Source organism: Grammomys surdaster, unplaced genomic scaffold, assembly GCF_004785775.1.
Source record: "Grammomys surdaster isolate TR1022 unplaced genomic scaffold, NIH_TR_1.0 332255, whole genome shotgun sequence".
Lineage (NCBI taxonomy): Eukaryota > Metazoa > Chordata > Mammalia > Rodentia > Muridae > Grammomys > Grammomys surdaster.
Window position 1 is genome coordinate 62,051 of NW_021627514.1, and position 14,840 is coordinate 76,890.

Sequence of the window (14,840 nt, forward strand, 5' to 3'; positions counted from 1 at the left end):
ACACACATACATATACATACATACATATATAGATATGTATCTTTAATAAGATGTCATGTTACATGAACCAATAATGCTTTCTACCATAGACTAATAAAACCCCTAGTGCCAGACGTGAAAATACTTTCAAGTAGTTGGACAGTGTAGTCTAAATGACTCCTCAAACAACATAGGCTGTTGGTGTTGCCCTTAGATGCCTTTCAGGCGTTGAAGGTAATCCTTTTGCTGAAGACAGAGCATACTTAGGACAAAAGACTCAGATTATTTAAGTTGAATCTAACCTGAAAGCTTCCTTCCTGTAGGCTAGCTTCCATGGTACCAGAAAGTTCTATACAAGCTGCCAAGGGAGGGAAGCAATTATTCGTTCTATCCAGTTGTGATGCTTATGAGCCACAATGATGACCAGAATGGTAAGATATCCCTAAAGGTGAAATAGGGACATTTACAACTTGATGGCAACCAAGACCTAAGTGGACTTAAGGTCTGCTCAGCAGGAGGGAAGTCATATCCGGTACTAGAAACCTAACTAACTACCCAGGGCTAGTGAGGTCATGGATCTTAGAAGAGAATCTACTACTGACACTTTGCTAGACCAGCATAATTACATTAATCAGGATTAATCACTTTTCAATTGGTTTAGAGTTCCAGACAGGAACCTGGTGAAAGGAGCTGATGCTGAGGCCATAGAGGGGTGCTGCTTACTGGCTTGCTACTCATGCCTTGCTCAACTTGTTTTTTTGTAGATTTCAGAACCCCCAGACCAGTGATAGCACATTTTCAGTGGGCTTGGCCCTCCTCTTTCAATCATGAATTAAGAAAATGCCCAACAGGCTTGCCTATAGGATCTTATAAAGGCATTTTTTTCTTTCTTTTAAAAAATAATTTACATAAAATTTAATCTTGTATTGGGTCATCTTGGAAATAAATATTTATACATTACCACAATTATTAAAATTTTCTTTCCAGATTTTCTCTCTGCCCCTCTCCATCTCTGTCTCTGTCTGTCTCTCTCAAGGAAACAAGTTAGCTTTATTTTTTATAATTCTTTTCCTTTTATTGAAAAATAGAATCTTTTTTCATACACTGTATCCTGATTACAGTTTATCCTCTCTGTATTTTTCCCAGTTCCTCCCATCCCCCTGTTCTCTGGATCCATTCTGTTCAGCCTATCATTAGAAAAGAATAGGTTATAAGAGATAACAACCAAATATCACAAAATAAAATATAAGATAAAAAACCCATCAAGGCCAGACAGGGCAATTTAACAGACGAGAAAGAGACCAAGAGCAGGCACAAGAACCGGAGACCCATGTGTTCATACACTCAGGAGTTCTTTAAGAAAACTAAGTTGAAAGCTATAATATCTATGGAGAGGACCTGGTTCAGACATCTATTTTCATTATTTGATCATCTTTGTATTTTTAATTCTAGTATGTGTGAATATACTTGGTTATGGTTACAAAACAATTCCACAGATTTGACTGAAAGTTCATTGATAATAGATTGCACACACCGTCCTTATGAAAGCTGTAGCTGTTTCAAACAACTCAAGGCCCCTTCACTTTGTGCTCAGATGCCTTGATACATGTTATCCCCAGATATATAACTGGAGATTGCAGAATACTCTATCCTGACCACAGGGACTTCTGCAGCTGTTATGGGAATTACCCCAAGTGTGGCTTTACTTGGGAAACACTTCTTTGGCCTCTCTGTATACTATGTTACATCCTGGAGATGTTTCTTTATCCATAACAGATGAAAATGTCCTTTAGGTGACCCTGCTTTCAGACACTGTGCATGGGCTTCTCTTTTGCTGCTCCTGGATTCTTTATGTTTAAATGTGGTGATAGAACATGTGTCTGAAACACAACAGGCACAGGCATCACACTTCTCATTTTCTGGTTAGTGCAAGAGCTAACTCTCCTGAACACTTACTATATTATTCCTAACATTAGGACCCGCTGAAGCCTTATACAGATGGCCGTATTACTATTTTGGTAGTTATCCTAGGCCAAGATGGCCAAGATTGTTGCTCAAAGGTCAGAAAACTAAGCGTCTAGTTTGTAACTGCAATATTCCAGAAAGTATCTAGAAGCAGAAACTACTGACTTCTAAGACTGAGAAGGTACAGAGTAGGAGACAGTTTGTGGCTGTCCAAGATTTTTAAAGTCACAGGAAGAAAGAAAGCCTAGGCTGTAGGAGGACATCTAGAGATCCACCAAGACCTACTAACCCCAGATAGAAAGGAGCCATGTAGAGCATCAAAGAGTTAAAGGGAGCATCTCCCAAAGCTCCAATCTGTAATGTCGTGCCTAGCCTTGACCAGCAAGGAAGATGCAACACAGGAGCTCTTCTCCAAGCAGTTTATTCGGGAACCTTGAACAATCTTCTGACCCCGGGGAAGTGTCTCCCAGGCTTAAGTACTCTAGGACTAGCCTACTCCAGTAAGCAACGTGGCAACAGCAGATAGGTCCACATACACGGAAGCAAGCCAGATCACCAGCCACAGCCAAATAACGACTTGTTTACTCCTAAGAGCACTCGCCAACGGATGGCGGAAGGCGGAGACCAGTGCCATCTTAAGGGCATAGCACTATGCGGCTCTCCACACTGTAACACTGAATGCTACCTTCAGGTCAAGCCGATGGAACTCATAGCCCAGAGCTATAAGTAATTGGCTTTGAAACACTCAAGTTATAGGCCAATATTTCTCAACCTGTGGATTTCATCTCATTTGGGTGGCTGATGTGCCTTTTCAAGGGGTCATCTAAGACCATTAGAAAACACCATGTTTACACTATGATTTGTAACAGTAGCAAAATTGCAGTTGTAAAGTAGCAACAAAAATAATTTTAGGGTTGGAGGTCACCCCAACATGAGGAGCTATATTAAAGGATCACAGCATTAGAAAAATTGAGGACCCTGTATAAGATAACAACTTATCATATAAGCCCTTTGTCATAAAGACCTACAGGTAGAAGCCCATTGCTCTGAAGTCTAGATAAGCTTCAGGCACTGGAGTACAAAGGTGATAGCACAAAGCAAGCTCCTGCTTTTGTATTTTTGATATCTATCCAAATAGAGCAAAGTTACATTAGGATTGTAGACTGATCTACAATTCAGCACCTTCTAGATATTTGTGGCATGGCCACACCAAGGCACAGTAACACATAACATGATTTTATGGCATCTGCCTGTATCCTATCAATGTTCCCGCATTGGATTAAGCTCAAGACCTCTACCAGATGAACATTTTCTTTGGGAACCATCATTCCAGTCTTTGGCTCTATGGACATTTGTTACATTCAGGATGAGAAATGTTATCTGAAGGGGGAGAATCAGAAATCTGTAGAGTTCCATGTCTACACAGGTTTTCCTACTTTATGTCCCAGGAGTGCCTAGTAATCAGGGACTTCTCAGTATATGCCATTCTCTCTGTTCTGAAGAAATGTGAACATTTGAAGACATGAAGTACAGTGTTTTCATACATGAGCATGTCTTCTCAATAATAGCATATAGATGAACAAGTGCCTACTGTTGGATATGGCAATTGCTTCCTCAGTGTCTTGAATCTGCAGAGGTATCAAGGGGCACTTAGACTAGAGGTTACCCAGTATATGGAATCCCTCAGCTACTTTTGGGTTTTAGGCTATATTGCTCAACTAGGACAGTTTCATCATTTTGATGGTGCACAAAGTTGGACAAACTAAGAGAGTCTGAAGGATTTGCTACATAGAAATAGGACTGTTCTTAAGTCCAAACTGTTAGATGTTCAGTTGAAGTGGAGAGTGGTCTCAGTGTGCTAACACGAGAAATTCTATTTGGAATAGCAGTTATCTATTTCAGTTATCTCTGAAAAAAAAAACACAATTCAGGTTAGAGCTTTTCATGGTGTCTTAAAATTTTCTGTTCCTAGGATAAAATATCATGGCTGAAAGCTATTCGAAAGGGAGCTTTTATTTCCCTTACTTTTATATCACTGTCCAACATCAAAGGAAGTCAGAGCAAGAACTTAGGCCAGGAACTAGGAGGCAGGTACTAGAGGAGAAGCCAAGAAGAAGTGCTGATTACTAGTTTATCCTCCCACTGATTGATTAGCCTGCTTTCTTATAGGACCTAGGACCACCAGCCTAACCACAGTGAGCTAGGCTATCCTCCTCAGTCAAGAAAATGCAGCACAAGCTTGCCCACAGGGTCATCTGGTAGAGGTATATTCTCAATTGATAGGCTTGTACCAAGTTGACATGAACATACCCAGCACACATAGCAAGTACCATTTCTTCCTGAGCTATCTTGCTGTCTCAACCATACTTCAAAACATGTTTCTGTTGGAAAGACCAGAACTAAGGATTTGATGTTCTTGGCAACACTTGGTTTTGGGGTAAAAGTATTGATTTAAACAAGCAATGCTTATAACTGTACATTGAGATACCATAAATTATATTAGCAGCCATCACAAGATTTCTTGTAATTCAATCTGGAAAAATAGAATAAGAAAATTGGATGGAGGCATTATAGGGTTCTTCTAACTCTAAGTGAGACTTCTGTGTAGAGGGTACAAAAAACAAGTTAACGAAATCACAATTCATCATGCTTATAAGGCTTTAGGTGGAATCTCGAGAGCAGATGTAAACCATTACTATTTCCATGATTGGGCTAAGGGGTTTAACGGTGTCTTAGTCACTGTTCTTTTGCTATGAAGAGACACCATGACCAAGAAAACTCTTATAGAAGAAGGCATTTAATTGGGGGTTTGCTTACCGTTTCAAAGGTTAGTCTATTGTCATCACAGCGGCACGTAGGCACACATGGAGCTGGAGGAGTAGTTCAGAGTTCTACAACCTGATGTATAGGCAGGAGAGAAAGAAAGAGAGAGAGAGAGAGAGAGAGAGAGAGAGAGAGAGAGAGAGAGAAAATGGACTTTTGAAACCTCAAAGTCCACTCCCAGTGACACATGTGCTCTAACAAGGCCACACATTTTATTCCTTTCAAATAGTTATACTCCATAGTGACAAAGCATTCAAATATATGAGCCTATGGTGGCCATTCTTATTTAAAACACCACACTAAGGAAAGGGATGGGAAAGCAGGGCAGAGGAAGTGGAGGGAAAGATAGCACTAAGGATGTTTGGAAACAGCTTGTAAAATCTTAGTATTTTATAAGCTTTATATATAGTAGTTAAATGTGTATATGAGTTAATTGCCATTACTGTACACAGAGCATAATACTTCTCTAAGAAGCCATAGGTTCCAGATAAAAAGCCTCATGGTAGCTTGGGATACCTTCCTCTGAGCTGTTGGTCAAATCATCACAGAGATTCCACAAACAATACAGACATTTTAATGATAAGGCTATTGCCATTGGTTTTGGTTTCTGACAAGACTTTGTTGCTAAAACCCTAATGCTTGTGTTGAGGAGTTAGCTCATCAATTTATGACCACTGGATATCTTCCCAGAGTACCCAGGTTTGATACTAGCACTCATTTGTAAATCCAGATCCAGAGAATTGATTGGCTTCTTCTGGCCTCTGAGTTTACTAGACATGCAAAGGGTACAACCAGCAAACATGTAGGCAAAACACCATTGTACATAAAACAAGCAAGCAAGCAAGCAAGCAAGCAAACAAACAAACACATTGTCAAAGAAATGACATACTTTTGTCACAGGATATGGAGAAATCAAATGAGTATTGCTCAGGAAACTTGATTCCTTGCTGGTTAGCTTTCATAGAACTGGAATTTGCAGTTTTATGGGGTAGAAAAGTCATTAACAATCTTATCCATCTATGAACCATGAAAGCTACAATTATGATTAACCTAGAAAGATATGCCTAGACACAACAAGAATGTTATGGGGTAGCCATTTGATTTCTAATTGGATAAAAACCCTCTTTAAGGTTATATTGTATTAGTCAGGGTTCTCTTGAGTTAGAGAACTTATGGAACTCTCTATTAAGGGAACAGAATTCTCTATGTATTTGTTGGGGTCTGGGAGTCACCACACAAGCCACGCATACACAAATCTCAGTTAAGCAAGAATAGTTCATTGAATGTACACCATAATACTGGATGTCCATGTCCATAAGAAAGAAAAATTCAACTGTGGCACCAGTCTGTCCTCAGAGGAGGCCTTTTATATGAAATACGAGATTTAAAAGTTCAAAGGCAAGTAGAGAAGTGTTACAACATTTTGGTCTAACTAGACAAAATATTATCACCTAAACTTGAGTGAGTCCTGAGTGAGGTAAGAAGGGTGGTGGACAGGTAGTGAACAGGGGAATTTCAGAACATTGGTATAACAGGATACAAGTGATTCAACCATAACTTTTTGGCTTATCAGTAACATTTTTTAGTGTCAGCTATGGATAATTACTTCTGGGAAGTGGAGTCTGAGAATCTGAACTTAATTTCACTTTATGAGCAAAATGGAGACCAAATACAAAATGATTACAGTTATGTTAAAAGGAGTGGGCCTCAACATATTGTTTCCATAGTTTAAGGGAATTTATTGGAATGAGTTACAGTCTGTGGTCCAATTAACCCAACAATGGGCAGCTGTGAATGGGAAGTCCAGGAATCTAGTAGCTGCTCAGTCCCACAAGGCTGGTTGTTTCAGCTGGTCTTCTGTATAAGCTGGAATCCTGAAGAAGTAGGTTCCAACAGATGTGCTGGCAAGCAGGTGAAAAAGAGTGAGTCATCTTCTTCCAGTGTCCTTATGTAGGCCTCCAGCAGAAGGGATGACCCAGATTAAAGCTGTACACTATCATGCCTGGACCTAAGCTATTCTTTACTTGGAATTTGCTATGTCCCAGGATGGCCTTGAACTCAGAGAGCTGCTTGTCCCTGTCTCCTGGAATTAAGGGTGTGTACCACCTTGCCTGGGGCTAAACTTTTCATCACTACTATGCCTCAAGATTGGGATCACAGGTGAGAACCTCCATTTCTGGATTGCAGTTCATTCCAGATATAGTCAAGTTGACAACTGGAAATAGCCATCACAGTTAGATTTAACTTTGTAATTGTGGTTTTGAATACAGAAGGCATCTGCTCTACCCAAGAAGTGAGATAGAAAATAGCTATCTTTTTTGAAGTAGTGTCTCTATGTAGCTCTGGCTGTCGTAGGACAGATTATGTAGAGCAGGCTGACCTGGAGCTTACAGAGACTCACTTGCCTCTGCGTCCTCGGTATTGGGATTAAACTTATGCATCATGCACAATTAGTGAATAGTTACTTTTAATTTTTAGTGAAACACAATAAAACATTTATTTTGTGTCCCAGTTATCTAACACTAGAAACACAGCCAAAATATGTTAAACTTTGAAGCAGAAGAGTACATTACTACCTGTCCCTGCTAGTTTTACTTCCACCTGACACAGAATAGAATCATTTGGGAAGAAAAAGCTTAATTGAGAAAATTTCCTCAGCAGATTGGTCTGTAGACAAGCCTGCTGCTTTATGTGCAAGGTGGACAGCTCTCTGTTGGTAGTTCCTCCCCTGCATCAATAGTTGTGAGTGCTACAGAAAAAAAGGAAGCAGGAGGAGGAATCCATTAAGAGCAAGTCAGTGATCACTGACTCGGCATCAGCTCCTGCCTCCAGGTTCCCACTCTTCTTGAGTTTCTGTCCTGACTTTTCAGTGACTATTACTGAAAGTATAATATGAAGTATCCTTTCCTCTCTTTCTCAAGTTGATTTTGGTCATAGTGTTTTAGCACAGCAATAGAAACCTTAAGATACAATTCAAGTACTTTAAAAACTTTCTGGAAACTTTAAAATGTCATTGTAAAATTGTAAGAGAGTTGCATGGGTTTTAAAATTATTATTTCTTTGAAAAACCTCTTTTTAAAAAGAGGCATCCACACTTGAAAATACCATCCTGAGTGAGGTAACTCTGTCACAAAAGAACACACACGATATGCACTCACTGATAAGTGAATATTAGGCATCCCATATACAGTCACCAAACCCAGATGCTATTGTGAATGTTGGGAAGTGCTTGCTGACAGAAGCCTGATATGGCTGTCTCCTCAGAATCTCTGCCAGAGCCTGACAAATACAGAAGCAGAAGCTTGCAGCCAACCATTGGACTGGCCATGGGGTCCCCGGTGGAGGAATTGGAGAAGGGACTGAAGGAGTGGAGGGGGTTTGCAGCCCCATGGAGGGAGCAAAGTGTCAACCAGCTAGACCCCCGGAGCTCCCAGGGACTGGACCACCAACCAAAGAGTACACATGGAGGGTCCCATGGCTCCGGCCGCATCTGTGGCAGAGGATAGCCTTGTTATCATCAGTGGGAGGAAAGGGCCTTGGGCCTGAGGGTGTTTGATGCCCTAGTGTAGGGGAATGCCAGGGTGGGAAGACAGAAATGAGTGGGTGGGTGGGTGGGGGAGCACCCTCATAGAGGCAGGAGGAGGGGAGATGGGATGGGGGCTTCCAAAGGGGAGACCTAGAAAGGGGAAACATTTTAAATGTAAATAAAGAAAATATCCAATAAAAAAAGAAAAAAGGAGGCATCCAGCGTTAAAAAGAATCCTAAAATCACATACATCTTAAATCAAATGTGCAATATATTAAAATAAAAAAAATAAAATGGCATGGCCACAGATCTAACACCCAAAGTCAATTACATAAAAACATTTATAATGAGCAAACATGACACAATTAGTTTAGTTGAGGATTCCCACATTGGAAAAATATTATCAAATGTAATGTGTGAGAAACAAAATCTGGAGAAACACACAAGTTTTGTTGTTTGTGGGTTTTGTTTTTGTACCTTCACAATATATATATATATTCCTGATATATATATATATATCAGGAATCTTAATTGAAAATCTTAAATCTCTGCATTTAAATTAAGATGCTAATCTGAAATTTATGAATTCATCATGACAAAAACTACTACCCCCCAGGATTAAGCTAGAGACTGTTTTGGAAAATGGGGAAACATGGATGAAATATTGAAATACAAACAGGCATGATACATTTGCACAGACAGTTTTAGAGGGCAAGTTGTCTTCTTTTCTTTGACTGGGCCATGCCTAGTTTTGGGCTTTTTGGACCCTTTCATCTTTGACCTAGCACAACAAACATCCTCTGACGTAACACTTTGCATCATCCTAAGTGGCTGACACATAAAAGTTTCTTGGTACAGTGTTCTGTATGAGTAGTTTTCATCCCTAAAGCATTGGTGTTTGTAAGTTCTAAATGAAATCATGGTGCCTGCAGCTGTAGAAGATCTACAAGCATACTTAGCAGAAGGACTTCCCCTGAATCTCTTAAATTTCAGGTCTGTATTTAGTTTCCTGTAGCAGACTCATCTCATACCTGACTTCCTGGTCTAAAAATGTGGCTGTAGATTCCAAACAAGCATTCAGTTTTGGCAATATCAGAGTCTCCAGAGATCTGCTTGCCATGGCAGCAGGAGGCTCTTCTGTTACATGTTGCAATACTTTAGTGTACACAACATCCTGCTCCCAGGATGGGGTGGTACTGCTTCCAGCTCCATCTCTCCTGATCCAATGCAGGCTTCTGCAGTTGAAAAGACTGCATAGTCCACCCAACCCTCAATTAAAGGGAAAGATAGGAAGATTCAGGACTTCTATTAATTGTCCCCTTTCCCAACACAGACACACATATGTGGCCTAATCTCTGCTCTGACAGAAGTCACTCTGAAGCTGTGATGGTCTGGAGATCCCATACTCAGAGACCCTGGCTATAAGCCAAGACTGTTAGAGAATCTTTTGTCTGAGTCAATAGTCTCCACTTTGTCTTGGAAAGAATTCTCTATATGGACCTTGCTGTATTCCTAAAACTGGGGGCCTTATGTACTGAAAACAGAGGTGGACTTCTTGTGTGACCCCAGGATTATAAGCAGGTATAAGAAAATCTTGGGGTCATAGTGACAGCTCCTGCTGCCTTTGATAGTGCATACACATTAACTCTGCTTTGTGCTGATGCCCAAGGGTCACACAGAAAGGTTTGTCAGTCTGAAGGGAGTACCAGATAAATCCAACGAGAATGTTCCTCTGGTAACTGTCATTGCATCTTGTGATCTTGAATTATGCTGTGTGTGTGTGTGTGTGTGTGTGTGTGTGTGTGTGTGTGTGTGTGGCACTGACCCAGCACTATTGTCAGAGGACAATGTGACTGCTATATTCAATAACCCTGGTGTTGAGGCTTTCTGGCCAGCTTTGTGCTGCTAAGTTTTTTGGTTTTTGGATTTGTTGTTCCCTTTGAGATTTTCTTTAAATTATTCATCATGCACTACCCGCTTTCGAGCAGTAGGTGGCGATAAGAGACATAGTGACACTAGAGAAAGAATGCAATGAGGTTGAGACATGGTACTGACACAAGAAGGATGCAAGTAAGGCAGTAAAAGGAAAGAAGAAGATTCAGGAGAAGTCTAGGGGTGCTGGGGTATGAGGAGGCTAGGGCAGGCCCTGAGAAGTCTTCTGTAATTACAGCTTTACTCCACTCAAGTACTGAGCTGCAGCAAGGAGATTGTCCCCACAACAGTGTTTGAAAAAGAGGAGACTGGGACCTCTGTTATGAGATTGATTCCAGGCACTGGGGATGTTTCTCAATGGAGGAACAGAGTTTGATTGTCCTGAGGACCATGTGACAGTGTCCTTTACATTCTGTGAACCTGGGTGGAGAGGGAGCAACCTCACAGGGAGATGGGGAGAAAGGAGCTTCCCCTGAGAGGAGAGAAGATGAGCATCCACTTCAGTCTTGCTAGTGAGTTGGGTCCATCGTCCTCCCTTTACATCTTGTCTGAATAACTTTGGTTGGGTTGTAGGCGCTGACCCATCTTCCCACTGCCTGGCAAATGGAGGCCTCTGGGCTGCAGGAGTCTGGATTCTGAACCTCCCAGAACCCTCTGTAGCACTCACTGGGCAGTATATGATGACTGAGACACACAGGCCCCTGCCCAGCACATGTCATGTGTATCATCCCAGAGAAGGAGAGCCCTGCCATCTTTCATGTCCCCCTTTTATGTCCAGGCTCCACCAAGTGTGCAGATTCTGTGTAGGAGAGAAAACACACCACCTCTGTCTCTAGAGACTTGGCTTTCACATGTAGCATTATCCTTAGTTCTACCTATTTTCTGGAAAATGACAAAATGTCACTGTTAAGGTTAGGTGTCTTTTGTCTTGTATACACTTCACATGCTTTTATTTATGCATCTGTGTATTTCAAACTCACCTTCTATTCGTGAGTGAACTGATCTTGATCATGAACATGAGTTTTTAAATGTGGTGTTGAACTAGTGTGAATTATCATGCACTCTCATTGAGGTTTTTGCAGTTTTTACATGGAAATGTTGACTTAGTATTTGGTTTACTGTAGTTTTAGTTGTATGTGTGTGTCTGCACACATGTGAAAGTCAGAGGACAAATTGTTGGGCCAGTTCTCTAGTTCCACAATGTGGGCTTGAGAAACAAAACTTTGGTCATCTGCTCTGGTGGTAAGCAGATCTACCCTCTAAAGCAGCTCTTTTCTTTGTCTGGTTTTGTTTACAGGTAACAGTGGCATTGTGGAAGTGTCCCTTCACTTCCGTTTTATGGAATTCTTTTAGGAACATTGGTGTTCTTTAAAAGTCTGGGAGATTTCATCTAAGAATATTTCTGGTCTCGGGCATTTTGTTTATTTGTTTTTAAATTAATCTTTAAACTTTGTTGGCTGTTACTGAACTATTCAGGCATTTTATATATATTTGAAAATTTGCCCATTTCTTTCTGGTTCATGATGGATGTCTGTATAGGTTTCCTATACATATTCCATAGATTCTTAGATCTTTCTAATAGTTCTTAGAGCCTGGCTGTATCTGCTACAGCGTTTCCTTCCTGTGTCTCCAGTTTTACTCTGTACATTCTCATTTGGTTAGTTTTAGGAATGCTTCCTCTGTTTCCTCTGTCCATTCCAAGGACCATGTTTTATGTTTGTTCTATTTGTTTTGTTATGTTTTGGGTTTTGTTTTATTCATTGTATGTTATGGTCTGTTTGGTTAGGTTCAGCTCTCACCTTCAGTGTTTTTTTGTCAGGACTTCTTTGGGGCTTTGTGTGCTGTTATTTTTCTATGACCCTGAAGCACCTGGTGGGACCATTTTGCCCTTCTCTCACTTTTCCATGTAAGAACTGAGAGTAGCAAATGTTCCTCCCAGACCTGCTTATTCTGTGTGTAATATCATGGTTTTCATCTCAGTGTTTTGACAGCTGGTGTTAGGATGGAAATTTTCAAGCAACATTCAGGGAAGTGAAGAGAGCAGGCAAGGAGGAAGCTAACCGGGATGCCAGGTCCTCCAAAAGCATGACCCTTTCAGATCACCTCCTCTTCAGGACCATTGACAAAGGCAGCTTCTTAGAGCTCTGCTACCTCAACTAAAAGTACAGGAGACTTTCCAATTCCAGCAAAGGGGTGAGAAAAATGACTCAGTCAACCTGACTGAAACTGACTTAATAAGTTTCTGGACCATCCAAGTATAATGAAACTGTTTCACACCATCAAAACTATAAAACATATCTTGGCGGTGCTAGAATGTGCTGCTGAGGGAGATCTGGGGAGCCACAGTGAGAAGTCTGGCTGTCTACAGAAGGAACAGTCTCAGCACTTCCTAACACAGAGAGTGGGTGCAGTTCACCAAGCGATGAGAACAGCATTCTACACAGCAGCATCTATCTGTGTGAATTTGGCCTGGCCATCAAGTCACCTCTGGAGAGAAGTTCAAGGGTGATACTGGCATAGTGTGTGATGTGGTGAGGCTGGATATATGTGTGGCAGGGAGGGGCTCTCCAGCAGGGTCTGATCATAGAACCGTATTAGCAAGTGCAGTTTGATGTGGTATACAACATGACCTATAACCTAGAGTCCTATGTATTTAGTGAACATGGACCTCCCTGTTAACACCGTATAGATATTGTTGGTGAAGGATATTGGGGACACTCACAATATAGATTTCTAGATATCAGTCCTACCTAGACAGCATCTCTTCTACTGTGGCATATACAGCTCCAGGTGCCAGAAATGGTTAGACAACCCTCTGACCCCAGTGTAAGCTGAGGTACAGGGAAAGCTATCAGGTCCTGCTGGTCATTCCACCTCCTGTCATTTACCCACATATTCTGTTAGATTCAGATCTTGCTGAAGACCTCCTACCCTGATATAAGAAAGCAAGTAAAATCTTATCAGCTTAGGTGTCAGTAGAATTTCTTCCCAAGGGGAGCCTTAACCTCTACCCTTCTTGTTAAGGTCCCATTGACAAACTCTGAAAGGATCCACTCTGGGAATCAGTGAGTGCATAGGTCTCACTTACAGGGCATAGGTTTGGGTTACCTGCAGAGGGTCAGGTGTTCCTCCCTGCAAAGTTGTACCAGAAATGTTATTATGCAGTGATGCTGATGTCTTCCGCATACTTACTGCCACATACTAACGGAGGTCCCCTCCCCTAGTCTTCTCTGGATTTATACTCTAGCCCACCTCCAAGGTCAAGTTCAATTAGGAAGCTGTTGCAAACATAATTTGTTTGTAGTGAGGACTCTCTTCCTGGTTTGGAGATGGGTTTCTTGAATTGGTACACCCACCCACCAAGGAAACAAAGAGGAAGGTGTGCACTCACACACACACAACACACATACACAAACACACATACCACAACAATACACACATACACTATACATGGGTGATAGAGCACACAGACGTTCTCTGTTTTTATGTACAAGGGTATCCATGCTCTTAGTAACCTAAGTATGTCCCAAAGCCTGTATCAGTGGAGTGACTGGAGTTTCAGTGTGAAGTGGGGTGGATAGCACATGCCATTTAACAGAGGAGTCTGTTAGAAAATGAACAGAGAGGAAAGCTCTGAGAATTGAGCACAGTAGCTGGTTAGCCATTCAATGTGGAGCAAAAAAGTATATTTCTATATATAAAAAGAATCTTAGTTATCTTTATTTGAACAGGGTATGTTATGTCAGTTTTTTATTTTCCCAAGCATTGTGCTTTGTTTGCATTTCTTACAGTATATTTTGTCTATATTGTTTCCTTCCTCCAGCTTTCCCCCAAATCTTCCCACTACACACACAACTTCATATTTTTATCTTAAGGAGAACAAAGCAAATAAAAATCACAAAATTATAGTAGTCTAATCATTATTTTAAAACATGACTTGCATTTAGAAAAGTATGTAATATAAGTAGGAAAGTCTTGACGGCAAAGTTTTACAAAATTATGAAAACAGACATGTAATATTCCTAAAGTTAAAACAGTAATATCATCTTCAAAGTTTAAAAATCAGTTTAATAAGGGTAATGGTATTGTAATTAATATACTATAATTTAATTAAAATGAGAATTCAACATGCAAGTTTAAGATTAAATATAATGATAAATTTTAAGGATTTTTCCCCTGAATTTTGAAAGATATGCAAAAATAATGGGGCAAAATAAAATTATTTTGAAGGATGAACTAAATACAATATTTGAACCTATGGGACTGGAGATGTTGTTCTGTATTTAAAAGCACTGGCTGCCTTGGACAAGACTAGAGTTCAAATCTCAGCGCTTACATGGCGGCTCCCAGCCATGTGTAACTCAATTTCCAGGAGAAAGTACTTTGCATAGAATAATTTCCTGTCAGGATATACAACCAATAAAGGAATCACATCCAAATTAAATGTTCCTATAAATCATAGAAAAGAAAGTCTGTTAAGAGTGGGAAAATGGCTCGGCTGCATGTAATCAAACAGAAATATAAACAGGCGCCAGACGCACTGAAGTCCCCGACCCCTTGGCTAACACTACAGTTACTGAAGTGATTGAGCTTGGGAAAAGAGGCCTCAAAATGC